This window comes from Falco naumanni, chromosome 8 (assembly GCF_017639655.2).
Source record: "Falco naumanni isolate bFalNau1 chromosome 8, bFalNau1.pat, whole genome shotgun sequence".
Taxonomy (NCBI): domain Eukaryota; kingdom Metazoa; phylum Chordata; class Aves; order Falconiformes; family Falconidae; genus Falco; species Falco naumanni.
In genome coordinates, this window is record NC_054061.1 from 64,300,228 (window position 1) to 64,316,482 (window position 16,255).

Genomic DNA, 16,255 nt, shown 5'->3' on the forward strand with positions numbered 1-16,255 from the left:
TGTAAGAAAAAAAATTAATATAGCCAACAACCAAAAAAACCCAAAAACCAACCCTGCTCAACTGAAATAGTGTTTCCGCTGGCCTGCGTTGTGTGTGTTTGAAAGCAAACACTGCTTTAGTTATCCTTGCGGGATTATTTTAGCCATACATCAAGTGAAGCTTACAAATTGATGAGAATCTAATGATGCATTTATTTACAGATGTGCAGTTCTGTTCCCTCTTATGTTGCCGAGGGGTGAGAAGAGGGAAGGCTTTTTCTTTCCCCCATGTAATACGCACAGTCGTACATTTGACAAAGTGACTAGAAAAATACCACCAGCATGTTATATAATACCTTGTTATTTCTAGCATTCAAAAAATAAATTTATATCATCTCCTAAAATACAGACAGGCCTCTCAAAAAAAAAAAAAAAAAAGAAAACAGAATATTTATACTTAAATAACCCACTTTAATGACACACTGGACTTGCTGATTTCGTAATATCTTGTGGTTTCATCTTAAAGCATGTATTATTTTTATATGAAAACTTTGGGTTTCTATTTTGGACTATCAGCAACAGGAAGGATCAGCCTGACCATAAAACTGATGAGACGACTTGCAATAAAGTGAGCAAAAACATCAGATGGGAGGATCTAGTTCATAGTTTTTAAAAAATAGAGAAGGAAATAGAAGTGTCAGAACTACCTCTCTTGCCTTGAAATAATGAAAAGATATGTTGCGGAATGATTGAGGTACTCTTTGAGATGTTTTTCAGAGTCTATTGAGACCAACAGACACCAGTCCAGTGGAGCCAAAGGCAGTGGAAAACTCTCTAACCCCTAGAAAGGAGCTGGAGATCGCTGGGGAATGGGTGCTGAGGCACCTCCGTCAGCCCCTGGGGAGCACACTGTCCCCCTCCAGCCCAGCTGGGTACCCGCAGCGCGGCTTTTAAAGCCTCAGGTCCTGTAAACCCAGCAAGGGTCCAACCAGCACATTTATTTAGCTGGGCATTCTCAGCCAAATCCCCTCTGGCCTTGCTGCGGCAGCACCCCTGAACTCAGCGACACCAGCACCGTGCCCGTGTGCCAGCGGCAGGGCCTCCTCCCGGCACACACGTCCCAGCGAGACCCGCTGGGACCTGCCACCCGCATGGCCCACAGGTCACTGCGGTGTCCTGCCACATGGCACCGCCGTCTGGGACAGGTCACCGCGGTGTCCTGCCACATGGCACCTCCGTCTGGGACAGGTCACTGCGGTGTCCTGCCACATGGCACCTCCGTCTGGGACAGGTCACCGCGGTGTCCTGCCACATGGCACCTCCGTCTGGGACAGGTCACCGCGGTGTCCTGCCACATGGCACCTCCGTCTGGGACAGGTCACCGCGGTGTCCCGCCACGTGCACCTGCGGCAGGGACACGGGCCTGGCTGTGAAGCCCCACGCACCAGCGCGGTGCCAGGCACCTGGGACGCGCAGGGCTGCCGTTTGCCCTCTCTGAGCCACTGTGTTACCATCTCCCCCCTAGAAACCAATACAGCTATTGCCACTTTTTAATGCTTTTAAGCAAATTTAAAAACAAACAAACAAATAACCAAACCAACCAAAAGGATATGATTATTCACACACTTTCAAGAAAGCGAGTTAGCCAACTCATTTCATCCCAGCATTTCACACTGCCTTTTTAACAATACTTTACTGCAAACAAGCCAGCTGCATTCTTATTAAGGGGGGGGGGGGGGGGGGGGGGGGGGGAACCCAACAAAAATCCAAAAAACTTAACAAGTTTGCTTTCTCCTGCAACCAGCTCCTAACCGCAGGATGCAAAGCTTCCCAGGTCACCTTTCCTACATAAAAGACAGAGAAGCCCTCTGAATTTATAGGGCTCACAGATGATGGCTACACCTTTTATGGACACTTCTTTGGGTCTGATTAATTAGTAATTGGGGCAGAAGCTGCGCACTTCAGTGACTCCTGGTGCCTTGATTGTAAATCGCAATCTGGTGCTAAATCTCAGCAGGTCACACTGCTGTGACACAACTGATTAAATCTGTGTAAACAGTATCTTAACAGAAATGTTTTTTGGGGGATGGAGGGCTGCCTTCAGTTTGGAAGAGCTGAGTTACTTATTTCTGAAGGTTCTGTCTGTTCTAAAGCATTTTCATCAATTGTCAGTTGTCCCAACTGATCATGCTGCAAACTAATGGTTTTAATTTGGCCTTAGAAAGCTTGCCTACGGCGGGGGCTTTTAAACAGCGAGTCAGCACTCCATTCACACATGCAAGCCTAGGATGATCAACAAGCACTATCCTTGGTAGCTTTAAAACTAAAGAAAGCACAAGGACAGTATTAGAACACAGTTTTTTTCTATACATTTTCCTACCTCCTGTCAGGGAGCCCTGCAGGACCTGATGGGCTGCCTCCTCAGCAGGCGTGCGCAGTGTGCATTGCCTTGTCTGTATGTTTTTGACCACGAGACAGGAGAAATGCAGAGCCGTCAGCTTTCCAGGCTGCTTCAGAGCAATTGGAGCGCCCACACCTCCCAGCCCACCTCTGGTGCTCCAGCTGGGACCCTGGCTGCCCCCAGCTCTTTGCCTGCCCAGGCCAAGTCCTCGGTCCTAGCCCATTCTCTGTCTCCATGCAAGCAGGTCTAGTTTTCCATGGTGTGGGAGCCTACCCCTGAGTCACTTCCTCCACGTGCGATGCTCCCGTTCCTGCTCGTTACTGGTGTGCTCCCCACAGACCCTTCCTGCACCCCAGCTCGTGGGGTGCCTTGCTGCACAGACCTGCGTTGCCCCGAGTCTCATGAGGCTTAGCCCTGCCTACACATTTGAAGCAAGGAAAGTGAAACGAGTGTTACTGCAAGACCATAGGAGAAATGTTTGACACGTTGCCTGTCTCAGAACCCTGGTCATTAAAGACTTGATTTGTCCCTCCCCTTAATTCACAAAAGCATATTAATAAATGTGGGATGCAAACCCACACCATTGCTTTCCTCTGCTCCAGCTTCCTCTCCAACCAGCACAGCCCAGTGGAGGTGATAGGTGCCCCTCAGGCTACTACCTTTGGAATATTGAAGAACAACTGCCTTTGAAGAGACAAGAAATCATTTGCAAGACACTATAATGCCAAACAGCTGTTTTCATACGCTCTTTGGGAAGGAAGTCTGTTTATCTGCAGTTTTGATGAGCTGGAATGTTGTCCATGACCTTGTAGCGATGTTTTAACAACTGCTGTGTGGAAGAGAAGCCAGTCAGTGCTCTCCATAACCTTCCTTGGGGTGAGGAGGAGGGGGTGTTTACATTAGTTTTTGTGATCCATACAAATCCATGGCCTAGGCTGTGGATTCACATTTGAATTACCTGCTGGCTATTGTAGTTGAACAGGGCCTGACCTGCTTTTAAACAATGTAACTTGCGTCTTTCAAACGCAGATGTTTAAATTAGCTCTCAAGAATCCAGCTCTGGCTCCAGAGCAGGCAATTTGGTCCTGGAGTTAAAGGCAGAGCTAAAGAGCCGGTGGCCAGACCTGCTGTCTTGGGTGGCATTCGTGCAGCAAAGGGAAAGAGCTTGGGGAGCCTGGGGAGCGGAGGGAGCAGCCTCTACAGTTCGCAGAGCTCCTCGCTGCAGTGGATGGCTTTTCCGAGTGCGGTGTCTGGCTGGTGCCCAGCCAATGTCCCCACCACAGCCCAGCTCCTGAGGGTTTGCTAAAAGCAGGAGACACCAAGTGCAGAGTGAGGAGGGAAATGTTCCAGCCCCTGGACTTGTGAAAAGGAAACTAGTCAGGAGAGAGCATCAAAAATCCAATTTCAAGTTTGGCATCAGAATTGTGCAGGCCTATCCAAAAATTTTCGCATTATAGAGCTCTGGGATCTGGAACAGAGATTAAAAAAATCTTGGAAGATCAGAGAAATATTTTGGGGTGGATTTCCAGCAGTTCATGACTTTTTTCCCACCGTGGTGTTGCTGCAAGAACACTTTCCCGTGTGTTAATTTGTTACTTCCTCTCCTGATCCAGAAAACAGCAGTAAAGCACACACAAGTGGCGGAAAAACTACTAAAATTTTAGAAACCTCACACAAATAAGTCCTGGTTGGGTAAAGGTCCAGTCTGTCCTTATCTTGCCTGAAATTGTTTGCCCTGTCTAAAACTTCAGCACAGTCCTGCTGTCTGCAGAGCTAAGTTGGTCACGAGCTAGAGCACCAGATGAGCCTCTGCATCACCCACTGGGCTTGTCATGATGAGAGATGGGCTCACATCAGCCAGTTCAAGTGGGGAACCGTACACAGTTCCAGTGGGGGTTGCTTGGAGCCAGCATTCAGGATAGGTCACTGGGGAAACACATGGGCTTAGCCCTGGATTTTGGCACCACAGACCTAAGGAGCCTTCAGATCCACAGCTGCTGCTGGGACGAAGATTGCTTCTCCTTACATCACCATCTCCTCAGTGTGCAGCCTCATACTGTCCCACATTAAACAGGCTTTGATGCCACCAAATGGGCTTCAGTACCAAGATGCTGTGACAGTGGTCCAGTGCAGGGATGGAGCCTTTCTTCTTCTTCAAGAGTACAGTACATATGGCCATGGGATTTAAATGTTAAGCACGTTACATTGATACTTATGGAGGCAGAAGAGGAATGTTCTGATTTCTTTAGCAGGGGTGGGACTGAGGATTTCTTATTGACATGCACAAGACAAAGTGTAAGCGGTATTAAAGCATCAGCCAGAAGGCAAACAGCAGGTCACAGGCTGGGTAGCAGTACCATTCTGTCTCCTGAAGACTACAAGCCAGGGGTTTACCTGCTGGCCTCTCCAGCCTTTCAGTCAGTTCCTCAGCATAGATTCCTCTTCTCTTTCTCACATTTTTCCAGGGAAGGGAGAGATCCCCAGCTGCTTTCACACGTAGCGTTTTTTATATGACTAACATTGGGGCCTCGTTGAAGACATGAGGATTTTGCTACCGACTTCAGTACTTACGTCTGGAAGTACTGGAGCATATGTTATGCTAACTGCAGGGCAACTATTCACTGTGCATCTCTTAATTGCATCCATACAGACAAGATGTTCTACTGCACATGGTCAATTCCAAATGAGCATGAATGTGGCTAATGAAACTAGATTTTCTCCAGAGCAACTGTAAGTGCTACTCCTGACTGAGGACCTTATTCTTGCCAAATTTCAAGATTTTAGCTCTATCCATTCCTGCAGGAGCCCTGTCTGAATAATCATGGTTGATTGCTCCTGGAGTTGTGTGAACATTCACAACAGCATTTGTCATCTTCTCATTTAGTGTTTTTCTAAGAAAATAATTTTGCTGTCAACAAATCCCTTTCTTGAATGAAAAGCTAGTAGCTAAAGTAGCATGCTTAGAATAGGAATAGGGTTTTGTCCTTGCTTTGCCAAACTCAGCACTGCTCCAGAGCTTAACATCTAAAGGATCACAGTGAATAAGAGGATCCCAAATGTGTGAATTCTTTCTCAGCCAATGGCAACTATCAGTATCCCATTACAATAATTAACCGTGAGGTTGCTTGATTCTTCCTCTATTCTGTGAGTTGAGTCCTGTGAAAGACTGTTCAGACACCGGTACCTATCGCCCAGCTTCTCTTATCTTTAGGTATATGACCATATCTTTTGTTAACCCTCTTTTTCCTTATTACCACACCAAGACAAGGCTGACTTATTCAAACCCGGATGCGCATTTTACAGTCAAGAGCTAACATGCTCTTAGGGGCAGCCTAAAATGGACTGTTGAGCTGAGTTTAGCTGTGTTTCCTGTTCTTTCTGAGCAGAGATGAAGGCACAGAGCTAAACCTGGGACCTAGAACAAGAAGACAAATGTTCAAACTCGGCATGCGATTTTCCTTGGCCAACCTTCCGGACAGCTGAGCAGCTGCAGGCTGAGGGATTGTGGCTCCCATGTTCTGAGGAGCAGATTATTTCAGCTGAGGTGCTCCAACATAGGCTCTTCTCAGTCAGATCACTACAGATCAGGCTTCTGTAGAGACTAGACTTTGTAAGTTGTCTTTAAGATTATTTATTGTCTTCTTCATGCAAGGTTTCCCTTTTTGCTTGCATTTCATCTTGCTGGCTGAGTCCTGAAACACCACTCTTGCATGTGATACTTCATTGTATATCAGTACAAACCACAGTTCTGCATTCTTTAGAGATTCAAACCAGGTGATTTTTCTGTGCTTCTGGCCTATTCAGTGTTGATTTTTGAGAAAACAGAGCAAGCATTTTGACTGCAGAGCTGGTAGTGGGCCACTTCTGTGAGTTAGGATTGACATTAGCAGGCATAAAGGTGTGCTGCCAGTTTGTTCCTGGATCACATCTGACTGGGAGAATTCAGCTGTGTGTTCATCCACCCAGTGCGGAGAGTCAGCAGGAGGTACTGAGCAGAGGACATATTTCTCCTCTTTGGGAAAAGCACTTTTACTGTCACATTATATCTGGTCATTCTGGATTAATATCTCAAGCAAACAGTTTTGTATCTTTTGTCCCATGCAGTTAAAAGCACAAGCTGCTTAACCTCACTGCTGGATCAATGAATGGCTATCTGCATTGATGCCCATTTGCTGATACGCTTTTAGAACAAACTATAAATTAATTACTCTAGTCAGGAAGGCTTAAGAAGAGTTAAGCCATCAAGGTTTAAATTAAGCATTAATAAGAACACAGAAGAATACAGCAATCGCAATTTATGGAGGGTAGTCTTTTTTCTATTCTTTTATCTAAATATATATATACACACATATACATACACATACTACTTCTGCAAAAGAACAAGTTTGTTGATAGCTAGCTGAGAGTGGCAGCCTTAAATTTTTTTTCACCTGGGGCAGGGGGAAGGTTTACCATGCAGGAGTAGGGCACTACCTTTTCTGTGACCGTGGTACCACGCTTGGCATTGGCAAATGCCCCGCTGCTCTCCTTGTCTTCTGCAAAGAAAACTCCGAAAGGATTGCTGAAGTGACCTTCAGTGGTCAGGAGGGAGGGATCCTACTCTCCCCAGTGGAACTGCCACCTCTCAGTCTGAGAGGTTTTAAGGCAGCTGCTATGTGCAGAGGCTAGCAGCGAGCCACAGATTTTGCACATTGAGATACAGGCTATTGCCATGCAGTCAGAAGACGCTTAATTGAACAAGTATTTTCTCAGCACGGATGGCAGTGCGCCTGGTCTTCCAATGCCTCTTCACCTCTGCCAGGTGACAGGTTCAGCCTTTTTCGCTTTGCTCAGTTCTCCTGAATCACAGCTGGCATTGGTGGCTGTACAGAGTTAGACCCTGGTCCTGCAGTGGATCTGCAGAGGGTGAATTAATTGGACTGCAGATGGATGTGTGTCTCTGCTCACAATAATCACATTACAGGATCATGGCCATCATCTGGAGCTTCTAAAAACAACATTCCCTCATCTGTTTGCCTAGCTGATGCATAACACATATTTACATAGGCTCTCATCTTAGGAAGTTTCATCATCTCTTGCGTAGGAGAATGCTGAAATGATGTTTGCACCACAAATGTTCCAGATTCCACACATGCTTTCAGTTGCCCAGCATGGTCCTGCAAGCAAAAATACATGAATACTACTGTTCTGTAGGGTAAAAATAAAAGCAAGACATACCTCATTGGAGTTTATTTTCCAGTTTATTTCAGATCTCAAAGGTGCCGGCCTTCAAATATCAGTGAAGGATTATTCATGTGCTCAAAGTAAATATCTGCTTTAGCATTTTCATCAGTAGGATGTTAGGCTGATTCACCAAGATGCCTAAAAATGGGATTAAGGGTGTGAAATGCAGAAGGCAACAGGACCATTTGCTCACTTCAGTGTCTTGAGTCAGAGTTTAACCCCAGAATCAGAGTTTAAGCACTAATCACAGACTTGAAAACTACAATCTGAAATTTAGGAAGTGTGTGTATTCAGGCTGAGTTAAACTGGAACTACATACCTGGAGGCAGTCACAATAAAAGGAGCCAACGTAGCCATAGCTGGGGCAGGGGTGTTGCCCAGCCTGACTATGTGCTCCTCTTGTCATATGAACGGGGAACACTGACAGCATGAGGCTAGCCAGTCTGCAGCCCCATAAACAGCCTCCCTCCCTCAGTTATTCCTTGAAATTAATCATTACCAGCCCAATTCAATACATTTTCTAGCCACTGACCTCTAGCAACGATACTTTTTAGACAAAATCAGTGTGAGCTGGATAGACAGATGACAATTACTCATGTCATCATATTGTGTGGTTAATACAAATTATGATATAAATGTTCTCTGCTCTTGTTTTACATCTTGTTATTTCACAATAATATGGTTAAGCAAATTAAGAAACTGAACATCCTGTGTGCAAGATCTATTTGGGTGACAATACTATAAAACAACCTGTCAGTCGAGAAAGATGGCTAGAGCTAAGTGTGGAGTTTTCGGGGTTCAAATACATATCACTGCAGGAAGCTTGCAGTTACACAAAGTCCTTTGGTGATGTACAAATATTATTGTGACTTTCGAAGGCTCTCTGCCTGAACTGAGGTCTCCAAACCACACTCAAGTTCCATGAAAACACGGACCATCTCAGTCCTAATGGGTTCTCAGTATCTCACCAAGAAGAATAACTGAAAGTCAGTCAATATGAAAGCTCTGGAAATGCTGGCTCCAAAGAACAAAGCTTAGGGGGCTGGGAAGTCAAGGGGGTAAAAGCCTGCTTCAGAAACAGTAAAGATCAAACAGATTTGGTCAAGCCAAAAGAAACCACATTCTCCTCCAAAACTGTTAATTTTCAACAAATCAGTAAATTCTAGTGTGTTCAAGTTGATTTTAGGCAGACAAAAATAGCAGTAAGCACATTGATGGCAGGACACTGGCAGTAGGTTTCTGCTGGGCTCCACAAGAAATCATTCAACTTTCAACATTTTATGAAATGTGAAAATTTCATAACTGTACTTTAAATCCTTTAACTGACGTACAATGGAATTTATATATTAAGAGCAACTTCAGAAGGTTCACAGAGGATTATTATTGTGGGTTTTGTACCACTCTGACAACTTGTTTGCCCAAGGGACATGGACTTTGTCAATATGGAAATGTGTGAAATGACAAACTAATGCTACTTTCAGTAATTTTATCCAGTTTTGCTCATGCACTCAAATCGCCTGGGTAATTTCAGGCCCCACCCTTGACAGTGGCATGGACAGGGTCAGGCTCGCAACAAAGACAAGAAGCTGGACACTACAAGAGTGTAAGCATAGCTTGCTTAAAGAAAACTTTCCGAATGAAGTCATTCACTTCTGGTTTGAGAATGAATAGCTCCCATAGTCCCTGGCCCCCATAAGATTTCTGCAGGCACACTTTATTTTATTGCACTTTGAAATCTAAAGGACTCTTCAGGAATGGAAGGTTAAACATGCACGTAAGTGTTCGAGAAGCTAGAGTCTTGACTAATTTCTCCTAGGCTGATAATCAAATACTAAATAGCCCTGGCTCTTGGAGCAAACATTTCCCCCTAAGGACAAACCTCTTATAGATCAGAAGTGAGCTGGCACTGTGGAGTTCAAGATAGATCCACTGTAATTAATTCAGTTGATGCACAGCAATTTGGAGGTAGCAGAAGGATGGCAAAATCCCACCCTGTTTCCTAATCTTCCCCAAAGGAACATATTTATTACAAACTCTTAAAATCACCTTTTGATAACGTTGAACAGCCTGTGAGGGGCCCATTAAGGCATACAAGGCAGGCCCATTTTAATCCTTAATACCACTTGAAGATTATCCATTTTAAATGGCCTTGCAGAGCTTATCATAATTTTGCAAACTATTAAAAAGTATTAAAAAGCACTACTACATCTATCTGATGAGAAACATGGGCTCCTCCAGCCTGCCTGATAGAAAACACTGTATCTCTGTGACTGGCTGATGGCGATTCCAGCTGTGGCAATCCATCTTCTCACTGGTACAGAAACCTCCCAAGTTTCACTGAGGTTGAATAATACAGTCGTATTATTGCTACCTGGGTTACTCTGCTCCTCAGGCTGAATGCAGAGATCTCATTTTCTTTTCTAGATGGGGTACTGTCAACCAAAACCAAGACAGCTAACTCACAACTGCCCATCCTTTTCAGGATACACAGTAACTGGCATTTAAAAGCATGTTGGCTTTCAAGAGTGTGGCTGAAACGGAGCCATCTTTCATTTGATACTTTAAAAAAGCTCTCCCACATAAACTGCTTGAAGAAGAGAAATCCAAGGCATTCCGTGGCTCCAGAACCAGGCAGCGGTTAACATTGGCTAGAGGTCTTCACACCCATTGGTAAAGGAAATGTGGGAATAATCATAATTTCCAAGGGGACTCAGGAGTGCAGAGTTTACCAGTCTACTCACTCAAGAGGGAATGAACTAACCTCTGTTCCTGAAAACTTGTAAGATGCATCACAGCAGTTGCAGTTAGTGTCTGCAGGTCCACAGCAGTGTCTCTTGATGCACTGCTTTGAATGCAGCAGCTCCACACTGCTCCTAAATGCAGGGTACTGCGTCAGTAACAAATCAGGCTGGAAAAGAAATGAAAGAGAATGAGACAAAGTGCAGTCCCCAATAATGTGCAGTGGAAAGAAACTGAAATGCAGGTTTGCTTGGTTGCCTGAGACCCCTTGGCATGAGGAGAACCCCAGCTGGCTAATCCCCCTGATCTGCTGCCTGAGGAGCACGAGGGAGAGGGAAGAGAAAGAACTGGTCATGCTGTCCACCTTGTCTGATTCACCGCTGTGTTTGTAGCTGCGTTTGTAGAGGAGAGGTCAGCATGGACGGGATCTGTTGACTTGTAAACTTGCAATTGGATGATCTGGCCCCTTCTCATTCCCTCAGTTGTCTTCACAAAATGATTAGCTATCACATTTACAGGGCTAAATGCTAAAGGAAAACAAATGTGAGTTCAAGAGAGGAGTGCAGCATTGCATGTTTGCCCTTCAAAGTGAAGAAACCCAGGAAAGCAGGCACAGCAAAGCAAAGAGTATACAAAGCACGGAATGAGTGAGATGGCTTGGGAAAAGGGGGTGCTGATTACTCTGGCTTAAGCCAGGTAAGCAGAGCTTCTCACACACCAGCACCCATAACCACATCTAAAGCCTGACCTGCAACACCAACCTGGGCTTGTGAGCAGAGAGGCATTCAGACTGAAATCAAGCAGAGAAGAAGTGAAGGGAGCCTGCCAAACTCATTTTCACTGGGGATCTGAACCACAATTCAGTCCAGGTGACATTTTACATATTTTCACCATTGTTTTTGTTTAATTTGTGAAAGCAATTACACAGTCAATTGAACAGTGTAAAGCAACTGCTGCAATAGTCAATATTTCAGTGAGGTACAGCGCAGCTCAGCTTTCCCAGTTCGGATATTCAGGCATAGCCCCACGGTACCTGCACCATCCATCACTGACACTGCCATCTGGCTTACCTGAATCCTCCCCAGCTACAGCTTGTGCTGAACAAACCTGACTTTTCTTTGGGCTCCTTTTGAGGAAAACAAGGCAATGAAACATCCTGCACTGCTGGTGATACGGACAGTGTTAGCTGGCGTTCTCAGCTCTTAATCGAAGCATGACAGGGGACAGTTAAGTGACAAACAAGGCCAAATACACTGGGTCTCTGGGGTCACTTGGGTGCAGATAATTGATGGCTCACCCTGTACACAGTGTGAACGCATAATATTAGACCCTACAGGACTGTTTTACCCAGCTGAACTGCTCTGATTTTTATTGCTGTGGCTAAAATCAGACCTGTTTCTCTTTCGTGTGGTGTGGCAGGGGAAGCCCTCCTGCCCCACAGGCTGGGGCTGAGCCAGCAGGGCCCAGTTTGCTGCCAGGACTGTGGTGGGACAAATTGGTGGTACAGGTGAGTTGCTGAGGTGGTGTAAAACTGTCAGTAGAGTAGGAGATACCTGTGCACACAAGTACGCCAGGAGCTGGCAGTAATGCTACTGTGTTACCTATGATAAATAGCCTGTGTCACCACAGTAGCTGGTCTCCAGATTGAAGCAGACTTTTGCGAATCAGCAGGGTCAGCATTTGAAAAGCATGTGAATATTGTGCACTTGTAAATATTTGAGCACATCTGTTTAGCTCCCTCTCAAAAACCACTGGGAAAAACTACTTCACTTTGTGCCATGCGATGCTGTTACCCTGCTCTAATTGTCAAATCTGTTGAGTGTTTTTCTCATGCACACAAAAATTAAAAATTACTATCCTCATTCATGATTAATTCAGCTGCATTGCTGCACTGTGTCACACTGCATTTTTTAAAGTATTAAATTCCACCTCATAATCAGAAGAGTTTTAATTAACTTTTTGCCAGTTCATCTTTTTTTCCCCTCCTTCACAGAGCCTCAGACAATCTCCAGAGCTGCTCTCCCTGCAAACATCTCGGATGCTACCAAGAGAGTGATGGAGTGCCAAGCTGGCACCGTGAAAATTGCCTGCACCACCCCAAAACTATCTGCTTCTTTCATGCCTCCCTGCTGGAGGCCTGAGGCCAGTTGCCTGTCTGTGCACAGCTGACACGGCCAGGGCATGACAGAGATCTAACCCACGGCGTTTCTTAGTTACCTGGGAAGAGCACCTGGCTATTACTTTGCTTCAGCCCAGACACTCTAGTGGATATGAGCCTGGTCTTTTATATCAAACCTTTAGGGAAGTGAAAGAGATGACTTCCAAGGAGCAATATTCCTGCCTGCATATCTGTCATTTTTTCTGTAAAAGCATCTGTCCTCTTCCCTGCACCTGGTACACTCCAGCATTGCCCCAAACTGTTCATGCACCTCTTACGGGTCTGCAGAGGGACTTTCCAGGCAGGGACACATTTGCACATATGAAGAGTCATGTTCCCTCTCTTCCCCAAGCTGGCCCTGATGAGAAGAAAGGAAACAGATTATTAAACCTCACTAATGGTTCAGAACAGAGCAAAAGGAAAAGAAGACAGCATGGAAAGAGGACCCACAGGAGCCTCAACTCCCTCTCACAGGTTTTGTGAACCTTTCCGGAGCAGTGTGATTTTTTAGACTTGGCTTGGAAGTGATTGAAGAGCCAACAGTCACGTGGGCTTGAGCAGGTTTGGATCTCAATATGGGAGTTTTCAATGTGAGCAGCAAGAAAAGAGAAAAGCGGCAGGAACTCCCCTGCCCCCTGCCTCTGCCCGTATGGGACCCTGCTGGAAAACTGCCTCAGCAACACAACTGCTGCCTCGAGATGGCTTTTCCTTGCAGGCCCAGCACTTACTAAGCAGATTCCCTTTGGTTTTTCTGACCTTGGCAATATTACAAGGGTCGCGTTTTCACATGGCTGAATTGTTCCTGAACATTTTCTCTGATGTATTAGGCACAAACATGCTTTCTGTCAGCATCAGGCATGTCTAATCTCTCCACCTGCTTTCTCCCTTAGCAGTTACGTTTCGTATCCGTTGCACGGAAAATCCTACTACTTTTTTTTTAGTAGCAAATTCCCACTGCAGGCTGAGGAAGCTATCACTCTTTGGAGGAATGGGGGCCAGCTGGGTTAAATTTACTTTGTTTTCCCCAAGAAAATTTCTTCCTGGCCCCCTGATTAATATTAACTAGTACGATTGACTGGCATTCTCTCAAACAGATGTCAGATGTACTCTTTCAGGTCCAAGGGCACCTGGAGCGCACCCCTTATGTCAGCCCATTGGTAGGTGATAGGTCTCCTAAGAGCATGCCCACATAGTGAACCTGCAGCTCTCATCCCAAGTCTCTCGGACTGCTGCAAGGCCAAATGCATCTTCTTGTACAGGGAGAAGGTCTCACCTTACAAGCAGGCAGGGTGAGCAGGCACCTCCTGGCTGAGAGGGACTGCTCCGGAGCAGCAGCACTTTGAGCCCCGCTCCCCTGGGTACGTACAGGTGGCTGTGCTGAAGGGGAGCACTGCTGGCATGGGTCAGGGCAGAAGTGTCCCTGTCCTGCTTTTGGCTGGGATAGAGTTAATTTTCTTCTCAGTCGCTGCTGCCCTGCTGCGTTTGGATTTGGTGTGAGAATGCTGGTAACACACCGCTGGTTTCAGTTGCTGCCGGGCGATGTTTACACTAAGCCAAGGGCTCCTCAGCTTCTCAGGCCCTGCCAGCGAGAGGGCTGGGGGGGGGGGGTACAAGAAACTGGGAGGGAACACAGCCAGGACAGCTGACCCAAACTAATTAAAGGGTAATTGATACCATAGAACTTCATGCTCCATGTATAAGCTGGGGGAAAAAGAAGAAGGAGGAGGAAGGGGGGATGTTTGAAGTGATGGTGCTTGTCTTCCCAAGCCACGGGCGTGAGGGAGCCCTGCTGTGCTGGGGACGGCTGAGCACCTGCCTGCCCCTGGGGAGGGGGCAACGAATTCCGCGTTTTGCTTTGCTGGCGCGCGCGGCTCTCGCTTTACCTGTTAAACTGTCTTTATCTCAGCCCAGGAGTTCCCTCGCTCTGACCCCTCCGATTCTCTCCCCCGCCCCACCAAGGGGGGATGGGCGAGCGGCTGCGGGGGGCTTGGCTGCGGCCGGGGTTAGACCGGGACAGTCAGTCCCCTGCACTTCCCTCGGGCTGGCTGCGAGGCGGGAGGCTCCGGCGGAGTGCACGCTGCGTATGGTGCTCTGCCCCTCCTGCCTGCCTGCACCGAGGCCTCACCTCCCTCATAAACCAGCACTGACAGGTTTTAGGGCAGAACTGGTACCAGCGGGGGCTTGAATCCCTCCTGAGAGGCGAAGGGCTGAAGGGAGATGTGAAAGGGGTCCCTCCACCTGCATCAGGATGGCTGTGCCACAACACGCAACACAACAACACTTCTTACAGGAATTGAGAGATGCAGGATACACCGTTTGGTAGGGTTAATGCTGCTTAATAAGGACTGAGCATTACAGACAAGACACAATAGGAAAATGGAAAGCAAACAGAAAAGAAAGGGAGCAGGATCAAACCGACATTTCATGATGGGCATTTCTGACAGTGGTTTGCAGCATATTTGAACAGAGAAAAATGGGCAGTAGCTGCTCACCAGCCCTGAACCAAAGGGACATGGAATACTCTGCAAGAGCAGAGGTGATGTTGATTTGCTGCTCACACTGACACCTTGCAATGTCCACTGCGTCTTTGCTGTTTCTGTGTCCCTTTAAGGATCACATTGCTGTGGAAGCTCTCTGAGCCTTTGGAAGGAGCTGGGAATCCTGTCAGTACTTGGGAGGATCAAATGTGGTTATATCTGATATATGAGGCCAGAAGAAACATCTTCTAAAACATTTGCTTTTCAGTAAGAAAACAAGCAAAGGCATTCCTGGCCCAGGGGTATTTTTAGTGGCATTTCCTTAATACTTTTTTGCTGTCCCCTCCTGCCTGCTTTCTCCCAGCTCTGAATCCACCTGTGTGTCACACAGGTTAGAAACAATCATTCCCACGCCAGAAAAGCATGAACCTTGTCTAGGTGGGAGCTGCTCCAAGGATGACAACTCCTTCCAAGCATTTATTTGCCTGGCATAGCTTGTACTGCTTTCTGGAGTGAAAGAAGCTGTACTCACCAAGACACTTTCAAGCCATTATTTTCTATTTACTGTCAAAACTGTTGTGTGCACACAATAGCTTTACCCCAGCTCTGCAGTGGTCAAAACACTACCAGTCATTTTAGAATAAACTCATGTAATGACTAGGCCCTGGGCTACTAGGGCAGGTCTTAAGACAGTAGTGCTGCCTACGCTGCATTTCCAGCAGCATGGGTTTCCAAGGGATAAGCCTGTGTTTATCTGCAAAGGATATACTGATTTAAAACTACACATTCCGTTAAAACTGTGAAGACCCCACTCTATCTCGTCTGCCGTAAATTTGCTGATATCCCAGTCTCCTGCACAGGAGGAAGCAGACCCTCTAGGAGTTTAGTTTTTTATGCCTCTGCTGGGGGCCGCCTCCGCCGCCCAGCACAGTGCAGCACCACAGCACGAAGGCAGCTGCTGGCAGCGCCTTCCTAGCACGGTTTGGCTTCACTTCTTCCCCCCCATTACAGTTATGAGAGGGGAATTGTTAAGTGTTGTATCATGCAAAAACCCCTCCTTTCTCCCCTTTCTGCTGGGTTTCTTGTTCCAACTGATATTAAAAGTGAACTCCCCCATTTGCTGAAATTTTTTGCACTCCTTTGCTGCCACCGCCAGCAAGCACCCCAGATGGGCAGACTCTCTCCAGACTTTCCTACACAGCCTACTGCGCTGCATTAGCTCAAGAGCTGCCCCTCTAGTCTGAAACATAGCCCTTCTGTGCCTGGAGTTTGCTTGGG

At 46.5% G+C, this 16,255-nt stretch overlaps 1 long non-coding RNA gene across 2 annotated transcripts; it reads right to left on the minus strand.

Annotated features, from left to right (window-relative positions):
* Nucleotides 1–7,601: 7,601 nt before the first annotated feature.
* On the minus strand, nt 7,602–10,773 carry LOC121093162. 2 transcript variants are annotated; one of them, XR_005829504.1, is made up of 3 exons: nt 10,707–10,773; nt 10,365–10,511; nt 7,602–7,741 (listed from the first exon to the last, which is right to left on the minus strand). It is a non-coding gene; the product is annotated as an uncharacterized LOC121093162 (long non-coding RNA). The 2 variants fall into 2 exon arrangements; XR_005829503.1 differs by lacking the exon at nt 10,707–10,773 and having other exon boundaries at nt 10,365–10,695.
* Nucleotides 10,774–16,255: the final 5,482 nt, after the last annotated feature.